The sequence below is a fragment of the Oryctolagus cuniculus genome, chromosome 13 (assembly GCF_964237555.1).
Source record: "Oryctolagus cuniculus chromosome 13, mOryCun1.1, whole genome shotgun sequence".
In the NCBI taxonomy this organism is placed as follows: domain Eukaryota; kingdom Metazoa; phylum Chordata; class Mammalia; order Lagomorpha; family Leporidae; genus Oryctolagus; species Oryctolagus cuniculus.
The window spans coordinates 34,814,017-34,831,069 of NC_091444.1; the positions used below are offsets into that span (position 1 = coordinate 34,814,017).

General features: G+C 43.0%; 1 pseudogene; it reads right to left on the reverse strand.

Annotated features, from left to right (window-relative positions):
* Window positions 1-330: 330 nt before the first annotated feature.
* LOC100339412 (transmembrane protein 19 pseudogene) lies at window positions 331-11,459 on the reverse strand (annotated as a pseudogene).
* Between the last annotated feature and the right edge of the window lie 5,594 nt (window positions 11,460-17,053).

Here is a 17,053-nt window from a genome sequence, read left to right on the forward strand (position 1 = left end):
ATCAGCATGGTGCGCCAGCCGCAGTGCTCCAGCTGCGGTGGCCATTGGAGGGTGAACCAATGGCAAAAAGGAAGACCTTTCTCTCTCTCTCTCTCTCTCTCTCTCTCACTGTCCACTCTGCCTGTTAAAAAAAAAAAAAAAACACTACTAGACACACCAGGGACCTAACAGAGAGCTCACAAGCCTCTATGACAGAGATCAAGACCCTGTGTTATTTGTTTCTGCGACCACTTTGCTAAAGACCACATTTCCAGCTTCTCTTGAATGTGAACAAAGCATGTGGCTGGATGTGGACCAGTGGAATGTCTACAGAAGTAATGTGTGCAACTTTTAGGATTTGTCCTTGAAGTAAAAGGCATGTGCATACCCCTTTTCCTCTCCTTCCTGCAGGTAGAAAGTGAATCCCGGTAGGGAGCTAGAGCAGCCACCATGAGGCAGGAACAGCATTAAGGAATAAGAGCAAGGATCGAAGTAGTCAGGGCCGCTGCTGCCATGGAACTTCCAGGGCTCACTCTTGGCCTGTTTCAGAAAGACAAACTCGTGATTTTAACCACTTTTATCTGTCCTTTGTTACAACAGCTGAACTGATATCCTAATATAGTAGCATCCCCAGACTTGGTTCTTAATATCATTAAAGAGACATTAAGAAGCAAGTAGCCCAAACAGGCCTGAACGATGCAGATAGTGGAGTAATGATGATGGGTGCACTGCTTGGTACACCTGTAGTTTCTGTGAAAGGGAAGAAGAGCGTAAAGTTGACTCCAAATCCCTGCAATGCTGGTCCAACCCTGAAGAGCTCCTTTAGGTCCTCACAGCCCTCTCCCCCTGACACACACTAAACACCTCAAAACAGGAGCATTCAGCACAAAGCTGGGGTCAAGACATTAATTTTTGAACCATTTTCTTCAGCCAGGAACTCTCATTTAACAGGATCCTGTTTCTCACCTTCATGCTGCTGTCAACTCCTGCTGTTTGTTTTTCTCTTTCTCTTCTTGTATTTGCAGCTCACATTGAGATCCATTTCTCAATCCACACCCTTAGTTCACCTGTAAAGTGATTTGGCCAATTCATTTTAGTTCCTCCTCCTATCCCAGTTCTACCTCTTGAAAGGTAATTTACTGATCAGCAGAGGTTGATACTTTTATTTCAGTCAGAGGTTGATACAAGGGTGCGATTGCACACTTTGATTCCTGTTAGTGCAGAAATAAAATAATAGAAGTACAACAAACCCTTGGCTAATGAAGAAAACAAATGTTGATTTAAAACATGTGTAAGAAAACAGATTTTACAATAATTACTGGGGCAAGTTTTTGGCATAGTGATTAAGACCTCATTTGGGACAGCCACATCTTATATCTGTATTCTTGTGCTTGAGTCCTTGTCGCTCCCCCTCTTCGTGGAGGAACGACACAGGACCCTGCGCTGTTCTTTCGTCTGCTCGGCCCTCCCCGGGTTTGCTGCTGGTTCTTCCCGGGTTGGCTACTATCCCTTCCACCTCCGTGGAAGGGCAGTTCCCCCTGGCCACATTCCCCACTTCCGCAGGGGAGCGGCACACCGCCGGCCGGCTCTCTGGGGGGCTGCACAGGTGTTCCCCTTAGATGTTCCTCTTAGATGTTCCTGGTGCATGCCGTCTCTCTCCTCCTTTATAGTCCTCCTCCGCCAATCCCAACTCGGCTGCCCACACGCCGAGTACGCTGCTCTCCTCCAATCAGTAGCAAGTCCTACAGTTTATTGGTTGAACTGGAGGCAGCTGTGCGGAAGCTGTTTACTTCTCTCCCAGCGCCATATTGTGGGAGAGCAGATGCATAGAATAAGTCTTAATTCCAGTAACTCAGTCTAGTCTGGTTTGCTCCCCACAGATCCCCCTTTCTTTTTATTTTTGGCGTTGATACGCGCCTGTCTTCGGTGTCCCGCGGCACACACTCTGCTCTACTTGCTAGAGTTGCCACAGGTTCTTACAAGTCCTATCAATCAGGCAAACCGAATCCGGGTCCTCTCTTCGCCATGTTGTGAGGAGGTTTTTAGGCGCTGATGCGTGCCTGTGTTCGGTGACCTGCGGCTCATACTTTGGTCGAGCCGCCTGCTGGCGCTTACCGCCTTACTAATCAGGCAGACCGAATCCAAGCTTTCTCATTGCCATGTTGTGGGGTGACTTATTGGTGTTGATAACGTGCCTGTCTTCGGTGACCTGCGGCGCATAAGCTGCTAGCCGCCCGCAGGTGCTCACCGCCTCCCTAATCAGGCAGACCGAATCCAAGCCTTCTAATTGCAGTATTGTGGGGAGGCCTTTTTGATGTTAATTCGTGCCTGTCTTCGGTGACCTGCGGCGCATAAGCTGCTAGCCGCCCGCAGGTGCTCATCGCCTCACTTAATCAGGCAGACCGAATCCAAGCTCTCACATTGCAGTGTTGTAGGGAGGCCTTTCTATTTCTCTATTTCTCTATCTCCGGGCATTCCTATTTCTCCCATTTTACTTCTGTCTGCCAACATTCCCATTTCTCTCATTTTACTTCTAAACTTCTGTTTCTCTTATCCCCGCGGCTTCCCGGCACCCGCCCCGAGGCTGCTTCTCGGTGGCTTTCCGGCTCTGAGCCGCTTCAGCCCGCGCCTCTCTCATCTGCGCGGCTTCTCGGCTCTGCGCGGCTCGGCTTTGCGCGCACACTCCGCGGTCTCCACGCTAGCCCCGCGTTCCCTATCTACTTGTGCCCCGCACGCTCTCTCTGCACGCGGCGGCTTCCGGGAGTCACACAGCGTAGCTTACGTCTCCGCCATTAGCATTCAATCTAAGTTCCCTGGGCTAGCCTGGCGAATTCAACCCAGCTCACGTCTCCGCCCCACGATTTGGCTTCCCGTCCTTTGCTCCCCGGGCTAATCAGACGGATCCCAACCAGGCTTACGTTTCCACTTCAGGTTTCAACTTTTCGCCCCCCATTCCCGGGCTAACTTGAGAATCCCAAAGTGGCTTTCGTTTCCGCCTCGGCCTGCCCCCCGCGGCTTCAATTTCCCTAACATTTTTCTCTACCCGGTATGTTTCCCCAAGCTTTCCTCCAACAATACTCCTCCCTCATTTCTCCTGGCCTCTCCCCACAGTCCGCATCCGAGTCTGTTTGTTCTAGCTTTCACTTTCGCTTTCGACCTTAGAGATTTCTCCCAGCTTCCCCCCATAGTCCGTATCTGGGTCTATGCCTAGGCTTTCAATAGCTTCTTCCGGCACCTTTTTCGTCCGGCTTTTCCCTAGGCTGTTTGCTAGTCTCTCTCTCTGGTATTTTCCACTTCTTCCCTCCTAGGTTTCCTATCCGTCCTAGGTTTCCTATCCGAGTCACGGCACCATTATGTCGCTCCCCCTCTTCGTGGAGGAACGACACTAAGCCCTGCCTAGGCTTCATATCCGAGTCACGGCACCATTATGTCGCTCCCCCTCTTCGTGGAGGAACGACACAGGACCCTGCGCTGTTCTTTCGTCTGCTCGGCCCTCCCCGGGTTTGCTGCTGGTTCTTCCCGGGTTGGCTACTATCCCTTCCACCTCCGTGGAAGGGCAGTTCCCCCTGGCCACATTCCCCACTTCCGCAGGGGAGCGGCACACCGCCGGCCGGCTCTCTGGGGGGCTGCACAGGTGTTCCCCTTAGATGTTCCCCATAGATGTTCCCGGTGCATGCCGTCTCTCTCCTCCTTTATAGTCCTCCTCCGCCAATCCCAACTTGGCTGCCCACACGCCGAGTACGCTGCTCTCCTCCAATCAGTAGCAAGTCCTACAGTTTATTGGTTGAACTGGAGGCAGCTGTGCGGAAGCTGTTTACTTCTCTCCCAGCGCCATATTGTGGGAGAGCAGATGCATAGAATAAGTCTTAATTCCAGTAACTCAGTCTAGTCCGGTTTGCTCCCCACAAGTCCTGACTCATCCCCTTCTCATCCAGGTTTCTACTAATATGCATCCTTGGAAGCATCAGGGATGGCTCAAGTACTTGAGTTCTGCCACTCATGTGAAAACCAGAACTGAGTTCTGGTCTCCTGACTTCAGCATGGCCCAGCCCTAGCTATTTCGGGCATTTGGGATGTGAACCAGTGGAGAGAAGATATCTCTCTCTCTCTCTCTTTCTCTTTCTCTCTCTGCCTTTCAAACAAAATGAAAATAAATAATTTTTAAAATGATAGAATATTTATGTTTCATTAAAAATAGAAGTTTTAATATACAGATGAGGTATGATATCAAGCCAAAATTCAGAAAATGGAATAATAGTTTTCTATTTCTTAAAATAAAACTGATGGATCATTTTTTCTATAAATATTTATAATCTGAGATACTATCATGGGTTGATCGTGTTGCTAAGGCAGAAACAGCTATACATATAGATGAGCTATCTTTCCTATTCTTTAGAAGAATGGAAATGAGTTATGGAAAAAGACATGAAACCAAGATACTATATATTATGATAGATTGCTATAAATAGGGTAAGCTCATTAACATGACTTTCCTAAACAGCATCCATTTAAAAATACTGTGGCCCCCATACTTGTCAAAACATATGCATGGATTTCTAGTTTGAGAAAGATCTCTCTGGCTATAAGATTATGTGCAAAGCACTTTGCCAGTGTGGAAAAGGAAAAATCTCTTTCAGCCAGGAAGAATCAAGCAAAGCTTCAAGGAAAACATAACACTAAAGTCTGGTGTGACAAGCAAATAGGAGAGAAGAAATGCATGATGGGGAGGGAAATGCTTGAATAAATATTCTTAGAAGGACATTTCTTTCTGTTAGTAGTGTCCTCCCCATGCACAGGTGATGTCACAGATACTTGTTCATTGGTGCTCACAACATCTCTCTGAGGTATTTTAATATAATACATGGGGTCTTCAATAAGTTCATTGAAAAGGCATATTATGAAAAAAGCATGGATTCCAATATATTTTGTACCAAAAATAAACTTAGTTTTCATAGTTTTTATTTTTTTTTAATTATTGGAGGGTACTGGGAGACAAAGTGCTCCTATTCACTGGTCAAGTCTCCAAATGGCCAGGGCTCAGAAAGGCTGAAGCAAAGAGTTGGACAATAATCCAGGTCTCCCTTGTGGGTGGTAGGACCCAATTGCTTGAGCCGTCACCACTGCCTCTCAGGGTTTAGATTGGCAAAAAGTTGCATTCAGAAGCCAGAACTGGGAATCAAATACAGGTGTTCTGACATGGGATGCAGGAGTCTTAACCATTCGACTAGATCCCCACCTCTAAACTTAACCTTTTAATTCCATTTTCCATGAGCTTCCTAAAGTAGCCTCATATTATCCCCAAAATGTAGATAAATCTATGCAAAGAAGTCCCTGGGAAAATGCTCTAGCATCTTGGAATTTCTCCAGGTTCTGCCTCCTATACATGCTATGAATTAAGTTTGCCTACCTAAATAACTCTGGTCTCCACGTTTGACTTCTGTCTCTCTGCACATCCTTATGAACACACTCATTGGTTGTGTTTAGATTCTGACTTCTTGTGCTGTTTTTGGCACACAGCTTTGCCCCACAGCTCTCAAATTCACCTCATCTCAGTTGGAATATATTAGTCCAAGACACAGAGCCAGACCAGTTGAAAAGTCTGTCTCTTTTTTCTTTGGCAGAGAGCATAAGATGAGTAGAAATGGACAAGTCGACTGGATTTGGACTTGTGAGCATATGCCTAACTATATGATTTGGGTTTTATTTTATTGGCAATGGATAAATATTGTGAAGGTGGCATGGTAAGATTCTTTAGGGAGCATAGAGTTAGAACAAGGCATGGTTTTATGAGTAGAGGGGATTAGAAGCCTTGATCATCATCTCCACAGTATAAGCCTATGTCTCAGGTCAACAGATCCTTGCACCATGTGAAGAGCCACTTTTCCCTCTGCTCAGTGCCTGAGTGGGAATTATTATTTTTTAAAGATTTATTATCCATCTGAAAGTCAGAGTCACACAGAGAGAGAAGGAGAAGCAGAGAAAGGTCTTCCATCCTCTGGCCCACTCCCCAGTCGGCCGCAATGGCTGGAGCTGTGCCAAACCAAAGCCAGGAGCCGGGAGCTTCCTCCGGGTCTCCCACGTGGGTGCAGGGGCCCAAGGACCTGGACCATCCTCCACTGCTTTTCCAGGCCACAGCAGAGAGCTGGATCAGAAATGGAGCAGCCAGGACTCAAACCAGCACCCACATGAGATGCCAGCACTGCAGGCAGCGACTTTACCCGCTACGCCACAGTGCCAGCCAGGAATTATTAATTTCTTATCCCACTGTTTAAAAACATGGAATGAAGCAGTTGATTAATATCATCTTTCAGTGTCCCTTCCTGAGATCACTTCACTTGAGGGTTCTCAGGCTCTTCAGAACCTATTTATGGGTAATCTGCAAACTTAACCTGTTTTTCCTGCCTTTCTTGTTATTTCTGTTGCTGATTCCCCACAAATATTCTGCATTCCAGCCAGACTGAACAATTAGCTATTCCTGCGCACACCCTGGTTTCTGCCCACTCTCTTTTGCTCATCGTTTTCTGTCCTTCTCCCCATCTGTGCTTGTTGAAATTCTCTCCATCCTTGACTACTGAGCTCCACTGTGTGTTCCTGCCTTAACCCTTTCCTGATCACTTCAGTGGTTTGAATCTCTTTTCCCCTGGCCCATGACGCTTGAAATCCTGGGCTTGGAGCTATTGTTGTTTGCATGTCTGTGTATATACATCAGTCAGACAAGAAACTGTGCCTTTGACCTCTCCAACACTGGTTGGCCATAGCAACCCTCTTATTTAGGGATATGTGAATCTGTTTCAGCTGAATCTAATTGCTCTCATTAGGTTGATGAGAAGTTGTACCTGAAAGAGAGAAAATGATGTTGATAGAAACACTTAACATTGGACAGAGTTAGCAGTCAAATGGAATAAAACATTCCCAAACAAAATATAAGGAACTAAGATAATTTGGCCAAATCACTTTATATATGGACTAAAGGTCTGAAAATATATATACAGCTTTCCCTCTGTATCCCACAGTGAATTGGTTTCAGGACTCCTCAGTTTACCAAAATCAGTAGATGCTCAAGTTCTTTATACAAAATGTCATAGTTTTTTATTATAACCTATACATATCCCCTGTATGCTTTATTTCTACATTACTTATAATATATAATAAAATGTAAATGTCATGTAGGTAGGTCTTATACTATATTGTTTAGGGAATGGGGTTTTTTTTAATATTTTGATCTGCAGTTGCAGACCCTAGATATGAGGAGCCAACTGTATATGTGCTATCAATTAAACATGATTTGGCTCCTCAAATCACGCAGGTGGTCAAACTCATAAATTGATGATACCAACAGAGTGAAGGTTTGATCCAATTATGCTGTCCAGGAAGTGGGTTTAGTGGGAGGTCCTTAGTTCATCAAACTGTTAGTCGGAAGGTGGTTCTCTCAAAAGGGTTGATTGTATAAGCTGAGTTTCCCTAGCCTCCCTCTCTGCTTCCTGGGTCACCATGTGATCCGTTCTCTGCACGTGCTCCTCCATCACCATTCTCTAGTCTTACCAGACAACTGAATCAATAGGGCTTTGATCTTAGACTGTCAACCTCCAAAATCATGAGCCAAAATACATCTCCTTCTTTCATAAATACCTTCTCTTTGGTATTTTTATATCAGTGAAAAGCCGACTAATACAATATATAAAATAATTTTTAATGAGAAAAATACTGTTTAATCAGATGAGGCATGGAATCTCTTTTATTTGTATTCAATCCATGGATTTTATTTTTATGAAAAGGGGAATTAAGTAATAACTGAACTAACTTAATTCCTGTGCAAATTCTGAGTTAGTGCTGAAATTTGAAGCATAGAAAGAATCAAAATTTATAGAAAGCTTATCAAAAACTTGAAAAATTTAGTAAATAAAACAGAACTTTAGCAGATTTACATAATTATTTCATAAATTTTCCCCATTTGGTAATTCTCAGTAACTTACATAGCTCTTTTTAAGTTTAATTCTGAATATTCCAGTTTGTATAATTGTGTCTCCTAACTGTAAAACTTGCCCCATTTGGCATAGTCCCTAAGGATATCAACATCAGGATATTCTTGACAGAGTAATTCTGAGTCTGTTGGGTTTGACCAACATACTGTGTTAATTCAAAATGGAAAAAGCATCATTAGAAAACAATTTCTTAGGGCCAGCGCCACGGCTCAATAGGCTAATCCTCCACCTGCGGCGCCAGCACACCGGGTTCTAGTCCCGGTCAGGGCGCCGGATTCTGTCCCGGTTGCCCCTCTTCTAGGCCGGCTCTCTGCTGTGGCCCGGGGAGTGCAGTGGAGGATGGCCCAAGTCCTTGGGCCCTGCACCCCATGGGAGACCAGGAGAAGCACCTGGCTCCTGCCTTCGGATCAGCGCGGTGCGCAGACCGCAGCACACCAGCTGTGGCGGCCATTTGGGGGGTGAACCAACAGTAAAGGAAGACCTTTCTCTCTCTCACTGTCCACTCTGCCTGTCCAAAAAAAAAAAAAAAAAAAAAAAAAAAAAAAAAAATTCTTAGTATCTATTCAAGCTATCATGATCATTTATCTTTTTTTTTTTAAAGATGTCTTTATTTATTTGAAAGGCAGAGTAATGAGAGGCAGAGAGAGAGAGAGAAAGGTCTTCTGTCCACTGGTTCACTCCCCACATGGCCCCAGTGGCAGGAGCTGGGCTTCTACGGATCTAGGAGCTTTTTCTGGGTCTCCCACATGGGTGCAGGGGCCCAAGCACTTGGGCCATCTTCTGCTGCTTTCCCAGGCCATGGCAGAGAGCTGAATTAGAAGTGGAGCATCCAGGACTCCAACCAGCACCCATATGTGGTGCCGGTACTGAGGGTGGCAGCCCCTCATTTATCTTTTGTGAATGAAAAATGCCTGTACTTCCTTACTTGTATACAAAGGCGTCTTCACAAACTTCATGGAAAATGCATGTTATAAAAAATAATGCATGGATTTTAAGATTTTTTTCTTTTTTTTTTGAAAAGTGAGTTCACTTTAGTTGAGGTTATAATATAAAGGAGAACATACCTTAGATGGCATATAACAGAAAATCATACTTGCAGAACAGTAATTAAAAAAATTAGAGTAATTTTCCAGTGACTTCAACTGTTCAGAATGCTAATGCTATACCATATTCCTATACATTTTTTAAAGGAAGCAAAAAATATTGAAACCAAGATAGTTTCTGTTCAGAAAGCAACTGTTATGTATAATAAGGTACAATCCTTTAGAGATAAATTTTTAAATTTTTAGTAAAAATAATTTTTATGCTTCCTAATGGTCATATGAAAAAGATCCTTTTTTTTAATCACTAACCCTGAGAAAGGGAAAAAATGTGCAGTAGGCCACATAATTCATAATCTCCACACTTTTCACAATTATGAATGGCAAGGTAATAGAAGTCCAATATACCGCATTTACTGAAGGCTTCCATAAACATTACCTTAAATCATTTAAAACAGGTATTCCACTGGAGTAGTGGCATATCTCTGCTACAATTGAAAACAATTTTTTTTTCACTGAACATGTCTGAGTTTATTATTGTTGTTGTTGTTGTTATTTTTAAGACAGTTACAGAGAGAGGTAAAGACAAAGAGGAAGGTCTTCCATCCGCTGGTCCACTCCCCAGATGGCCGCGCTGATCCGAAGCCAGGAGCCAGGAGCTTCCTCTGGGTTTCCCACGAGGGTGCAAGGGCCCAAGGACCTGGGCCATCCTCCACTGCTATCCCAGGCCATAGCAGAGAGCCGGATTGGAAGAGGAGCAGCCGGGACTAGAACCAGCACCGGTTGCTGCACTTCTACCGGTGCTTCAGGCCAGGGCTTTAACCCACTGCGCCACAGTACCAGGCCTGAAAACAATTTTAGAATATCACCATTCTTAGTCATTATACTCGTGTAAACAAGCAAAAACAAAACTTACATTGACTTTGTAGGAACTTTCAGTTCAGATATAGTAATATATAGGGTAAATATACACTACTGTTGAAGAAGTTCCATTCAGCAGAAAAAAAGAAATACGTATAAATTCTATGAATGCTTCTCTTGTTAGCTGTGACAAGGTACTTAATAAAAGGAAAATGTGGAATTCGATCACAATGGAATATGGGAGAAGCTAGCATTTCCAATCTCTTCCATTAGGATTGTTCTTCAGATGAAATTTGGAATTACAAGTTTAGCTGAACTCACTAGTGGAAAGGAAATAAAGTTCATTCCCTCTGCCAAAAACCCTAAGCAACTGTTGGGAGCAAGAGGGCATACGGACAGAAGAAAACAGGTTCACTGCGTTGTTATCAAAAATGGGTTTCCATGGGGCCGGCGCTGTGGTGTAGAGGGTAAAGCCACCACCTGCAGTGCCAGCATCCCACATGGGCGCTGGTTCGAGTCCCGGCTGCTCCACTTCTGATCCAGCTTTCTGCTATGGCCTGGGAAAGCAGTAGAAGATGGCCCAAAGCCTGCACCCGCGTGGGAGTCCTGGAGGAAGCTCCTGGCTCCTGGCTCCTGGCTTCAGATCGGCGAAGCTCCGGCCTTTGTGGCCAATTGGGGAGTGAATCAGCAGATGGAAGACCTCTCTCTCTCTCTCTCTCTGCTTCTCCTCTCTTTTTTGTAACTCTGAGTTTCAAATAAATAAATAAATCTTTTTTTAAAAAAAGAATGTGTTTCCCTGATATGTGCTTTGCCTCATTTGTTGGGCTATTGATTACCATGCCAGTGCTTTCATCCAACCCTGAAAATTGCATTGTTGCTCCTAAATACGAGTCCACAATTGATCTAGTAACATAGCTGTACCCCCAAATGCAATAATTGGTCACTGGGGAGCAGATATGTCTAAATCATTCACAAAAAACCAACTGTGTAAAGAAGTATGTGATGCCCACAAAGGTACTACCAAAGAGACTGGAGCAAGGTCCACCATGGTAACTTCTCCATTTGTCCCAATGGGAACTTTCTTCCAGGTTGTTATCAGTCTTGGTGGGCTTTTACTCAGAACCTGGCCAACTTCCGAAGCCCACATGTCTCCAGCAGAGCAGGCCAGCGCAGCCAAAAGAGACAAACACATCCAGGAAGCAGTGTACTGCTTGGAGAAATCAATTGGGATTTCCCTGGGGCCATTTTCTGTCATGAATGGCAGGGTCAGCTCTGTAGGCACGGCACCATTACAGAATACCTGAACCCAATTCTTTTGCCCACCTTCCTTTCATTCTGAATCTAGACACTTCTTTGTTTCTCCTTTCCATTTAGTAAGTTTTGAAGAAGAAATGAAAAACATAAGCAAAGAGGTAAAGAAACTGAAATTTGCAATGGTTAACATAAATCCAACCACTCACCCTCCGAGAGCCCCACTGTGATCCAGACTTTTCTTTTTAATGCCATTAGAGACAATCACAACAGGAACAGAAAACAGCCAACGCCAAGGAGAAATTGGCCGTAAATTACCATAACAGGTGCTTGCTATCATTCACATAATCCAGAAAGCACAATTTTTTTTTTCCTTTTCAACTTTTATTTAATTCCAAAGTACAACTTTTGAATTATAGCAGCTTTTCCCCCCATAACCTACCTCCCACCCGCAACCATCCCATCTCCCACTCCTTCTCCCCTCCCATTCTTCATCATGATTCATTTTCAATTATCTTTATCTACAAAAGATCAACTTAGTATACACTAAGTAAAGATTTCAACAGACTGCACCCACAAAGACACACAAAGTATAGAGTACTGTTTGAGTAGTAGTTTTACCATTAATTCTCATAGTACAACACATTAAGGGCAGAGGTCCTACATGGGGAGCAGGTGCACAGTGACTCCTGTTGTTGATTTAACAATTGACACTCTTATTTATGATGTCAGTAATCACCCTAGGCTCTTGTTATGAGCTGCCAAGGCTATGGAAGCCTCTTGAGTTCACCAACTCCAATCTTATTTAGCCAAGGCCATATTCAAAGTGGAAGTTCTCTCCTCCCTTCAGAGAAAGGTACCTCCTTCTTTGATGGCCCATTCTTTCCGCTGGGATCTCACAGAGATCTTTCATTTAGGTGTTTTTTTTTTTTTTTTTTTTTGCCACAATGTCTTGGCTTTCCATGCCTGTGAAACTCTTGGGCTTTTTAGCCAGGTCCAAATGCCTTAAGGGCTGTTTCTGAGGCCAGAGTGAAAAGCACAAACTTTAGGTACAAAAATCAAAAATGGTTGGAACAGCGTCCATTTTAAGTCATTGAGTTTGCCTGATTAGGTCAAAACAGGAGGCATTAAAGTGCTTTGAACAAAGAAAGGTATGTTTTCCTGGCACAAATTTTTTGTGCCTAAGGTGAATCCATTCCTTTCCTTTAGGATCCAAAGGAACCTGTGGAAGCTGATGCTAATGTGCTTATTGTAAGAGAAAGCAACAGCCCACAGAGGCACAATTGTTCTGCATTTCCCTCTCCCACTCATTCGCACTGTTTTAAGCCTGTTCTGAGGTGCCGGCTGCTAAGCTTCCTTAAGGCACAGGTTAGACAATCAAGGCAGACCAAGGCCCTACTGTGCTTAGCTGTGAAAATGGGGTGGTTAGAAGCGATTGTGTATGAGGGCGGGAAGAGGGTCAGCCTTCCCATTCTCTTTATTAATACGGGTTTAGAACACACGGAGCCGACCATCCTGGAGCCACAGTCGCCTTTGTCTGCCTTCACCAACATGGCTGACAAATCCCATTTTTTGCTCCCTCCCCTAAAAGAGAGAAGATCTACTCCATCTCTTTTGCAGCAGTCCTTGGAGCAATTAAAGGAAAAGGTGTTTCTCCCTTAGAGTTCTGAGAAACCCTCAAAGCTGCGACTAACAACTAGCCCATCCACCCCAGCATGCACCCAACTGACCCAGTCTGGAGCTTGCAGTAGGTGTAAGCCACATACCTGAAGCTCTTTTTGTCCACTAAAAATTTTAACACATATATAAAAATTATACATATTCCTAGAGTGTTTTGTGATGTTTCACTGCATGTATACATTATGTAATGTCCAATCAGAATATATTTATTCCTTCAAACATTTAATATTCCTTTATGGTGAAAACACCCCAAATCCTAACTTCTAGGTTTTTTTGTTACAGAGAAAGATTTAGTATATTAACTTTATCTATAGTCACCCTACTATGCAATAGAACCCAAGCACCTCTTACTCCTATCTGGCTATAACCAAGTACCTGTCAATCAACCTTTCCACAATCCTTTCTCCTTGATTTCCTCCCTTGCCTTTGGAAACAACTGTTATGTCTTTAAACTCTATGAGATCACCTATGTTTTTTAGACTCCACCTTTGATTGACATCATGTGATATTTGTCTTTCTATCCTTGCCTCATTTCACTTAACATAATGTCCTCCAGTTCCACCATGTTGTTGAAAATGACAAAATTTCATATTTTTATGGCTAATATTCTGCGGTATAAATACACTACATTTTCTTTATCCATTTATCAGTGGATGAACACATGAATTTCTATTGTGAATAGTGCTGCACTGAACATGAGAATATAGATGTCTCTTTGACAGATGGGTTTCATTCCCCTTGGATATGTACCCAAGAGTGAAATATGGTAGTTCTATTTTAGGTTTCTGAGGAGCATCCACAGGTTTTCTACGATGGTTTTTACTAATTTACGTATTTCCTCCAATAGTGTCCAAGTGTTTCCTTTTCTCTACATCCTTGCCAACACTTTGTCATCATTTGTCTTTTTGATAATAGCCAATTTTACTGGAGTGAGATGCAATCTCATTGTGGTTTTAATTTGCATTTCCCCAATGATTAGCGATGCTGAGCATCTTTTCATGTACCTGTTTTTTAGATAAAAGAAAATTGGTTGAATTCATCAGACTTACACTACAACAAATGCTAAAGGAAGTTCTTTAGGTACAAAGAAAATGGAAAAGTGGATCTTTAGGAAGGAACGAAGAGCATCAGAAATAGTAAATATCTGGGGTAAATATAAAATATTACCTTTTCATTCTAGGTTTCTTTAAAATGAACATCACATTTAAAGCATAAGTTATACATCATCTTCTGAGCCTAAATAATACTTTCTTGTGTGTGTATATTCTACATTTTGTTCATCCGTTGACTAACACTTGCATTGCTTTCACTTCTTGGCTACTGTGATTAATGCTATGAACAGGGGTCTGAATCCTTTTTATGAAAGAATGTAAAAATATGGTGGGAGAGGGCTGGCGCCATGGCTCAATAGGCTAATCCTCTGCCTGCGGCGCTGGCACCCTGGGTTCTAGTCCTGTTCGGGGCGCCAGATTCTGTCCCGGTTGCCCCTCTTCCAGTCCAGCTCTCTGCCATGGTCTGGGAGTGCAGTGGAGGATGGCCCAAGTCCTTGGGCCCTGCACCCCATGGGAGACCAGGAGAAGCACCTGGCTCCTGGCTTCGAATCAGTGCGCTGCGCCGGCTGCAGCGCGCCGGCCACAGCGGCCATTGGAGGGTGAACCAACGGAAAAGGAAGACCTTTCTCTCTGTCTCTCTCTCTCTCTCACTGTCCACTCTGCCTGTCCCCCCCCCCCCCAAAAATATGGTGGGAGAGTGGAAAAATGATATGAAGGTAGAAGTATTTTCGGTAGGAAGTGTTCAAAATAATTTCATTCTTCTTGAGAATGTAGAAGAAAAATTCAAGCAATTCTGAAAAATGTGTGATTCCAAATTCTATTTGGCAACATGTTGATGATCTCTCTGGAAATCTCTGTGTGTCTATGCCAAAAAAATTCATATAAATACATCTTTTTATATAGTTCAGTATTCTGATTTTTGTACTTAGCTTTATTATGTAAACCTCTTTCCATATTAATAAATGTATTTTATGCCATGATTTTCATGGTTGAAGATCTTTTCTGGGTAAAGTTTTTTCCCAAAGAGATCAGAGACACTGGTTTATATAAAAATATTACCTTGTATATTGATTCTTGTCAATGTATTGTAGTAGAGAAGGTTGGACTTATGATCATTGTGGGATCAACTGAGGAATATAGCCTTTAGGGGAGGAAGAAAAAGTTAAATTGTATCAACACAGAATACTGATCAAATACAAAATTTGTAGCCAGAATATCCAATTTCCAACAGTCTTGAGTGGCTACTTCTGTTTTTAAAAGAGATGCAGTGGTAGGGGTTCTTGACAATAGGAATTTTTTTTTTTTTATTTTTTATTTTTTATTTTTTTATTTTTTTTTTAAGATTTTTATTTATTTTATTTTTTTTTAAACTTTTATTTAATGCATATAAATTTCCAAAGTACGACTTATGGATTACAATGGCTTCCCCCCCATACCGTCCCTCCCACCCACAACCCTCCCCTTTCCCACTCCCTCTCCCCTTCCATTCACATCAAGATTCATTTTTGATTATCTTAATATACAGAAGATCAGCTTAGTATACATCAAGTATGGATTTCAACAGTTTGCTCCCACACAGAAACATAAAGTGAAAAATAATAGATGATTTTTTTTTTAATGATGATGAAATCAGAGCAGACCTATTGTCATGTTTAATCCCAGTGAGAGTCAAGTTGGGAATTGATAATTTCTTTTTTTTTTTTTTTTAACAGAGGATCAGTTTAGTATGCATTAAGTAAGGATTTCAACAGTTTGCACCCCCATAGAAACACAAAGTGAAATATATTGTTTGAGTACTCGTTATAGCATTAAATCTCAATGTACAGCACATTAAGGATAGAGATCCTACATGAGGAGTAAGTGCACAGTGACTCCTGTTGTTGACTTTACCAATTGACACTCCTGTCTATGGCATCAGTAATCTCCCTATGCTGCAGTCATGAGTTTCCAAGGCTATGGAAGCCCTCTGAGTTCTCCGACTCTTATCTTGTTTAGACAAGGTCATAGTCAAAGTGGAGGTTCTCTCCTCCCTTCAGAGAAAGGTACCTCCTTCTTTGATGACCTGTTCTTTCCACTGGGATCTCACTCGCAGAGATCTTTTGCCAGAGTGTCTTGGCTTTCCATGCCTGAAATACTCTCATGAGCTTTTCAGCCAGCTCCGAATGCCTTTAGGGCTGATTCTGAGGCCAGAGTGCTATTTAGGACATCTGCCATTCTATGAGTCTGCTGAGTATCTCACTTCCCATGTTGGATCACTCTCCCCTTTATTTACTCCATCGGTTAGCGTTAGCAGGTACTAGACTTGTCTATGTGCTCCCTTTGACTCCCAGTCCCTCCACCATGACCAACTGTGAACTGAAACTGATCACCTGGAACAGTGAGATGGCATTGGTACATGCCACCTCGATGGGATTGAATTGGAATCCCCTGGTATGCTTCCAACTCCACAATTTGATTGTTATTTTAATAACAATCTACTTGTCCACCTGCTAAAAGTATGGAGAGTCTAACTGTGGAAGAGATAGGTAAGGTCTACAGAAGGATTTTGATCACCACTTAAACTAAGATTTGAAGCACCCATCAGACATAGGAGCGGAGTATAGCTAGCACTGTTTCATGGAATAACTTTTGTGGGGGGTGGGTGTGGCTGAGATGAAGATTTGTATGCAGGAAGCTTATTTGGGAGTACTCTTGGGAACAACACCCATAAGGATATGAGTTTTGACAGAGAGAGAAGTGAAATTGCAATGCCATTGTAACAGAGCTCTCAGTCCTACAGTGAGCTGTGAAACTCCAAGTAAAAAAAAAATGCATTTAATAGCGATTGACAACATTGTTGACACTTAAAGGTGTCCAAATGGGGCAAAGGAACCAGGTTTTTGCCATCATATTGATTAACTCTTGGATATTGGCTACACCCAAAGAAAGGTTGTAGTCTTGGGCAAACAAGCTCCCTTTGGCTGATGGCAGTTTCTGAAGGGAGGATCTGGGTGGCACATCACAGCATTCCCTACGGATATCTTGGCTGATAGAGAGATACCCTTAGTTCACCCCCATCATGTCATGTGAGAGCAGTAAGACTAACTCACATCTTCCCTTTACACCCTCACTTCATTCTGTTCCACCCCACTCAACACACATGCTAATGAAAATGTGCTGCCAGCATTACTCAGCTTTGAGTCTGTGACTAGCTGGGGCTGGATGTTGA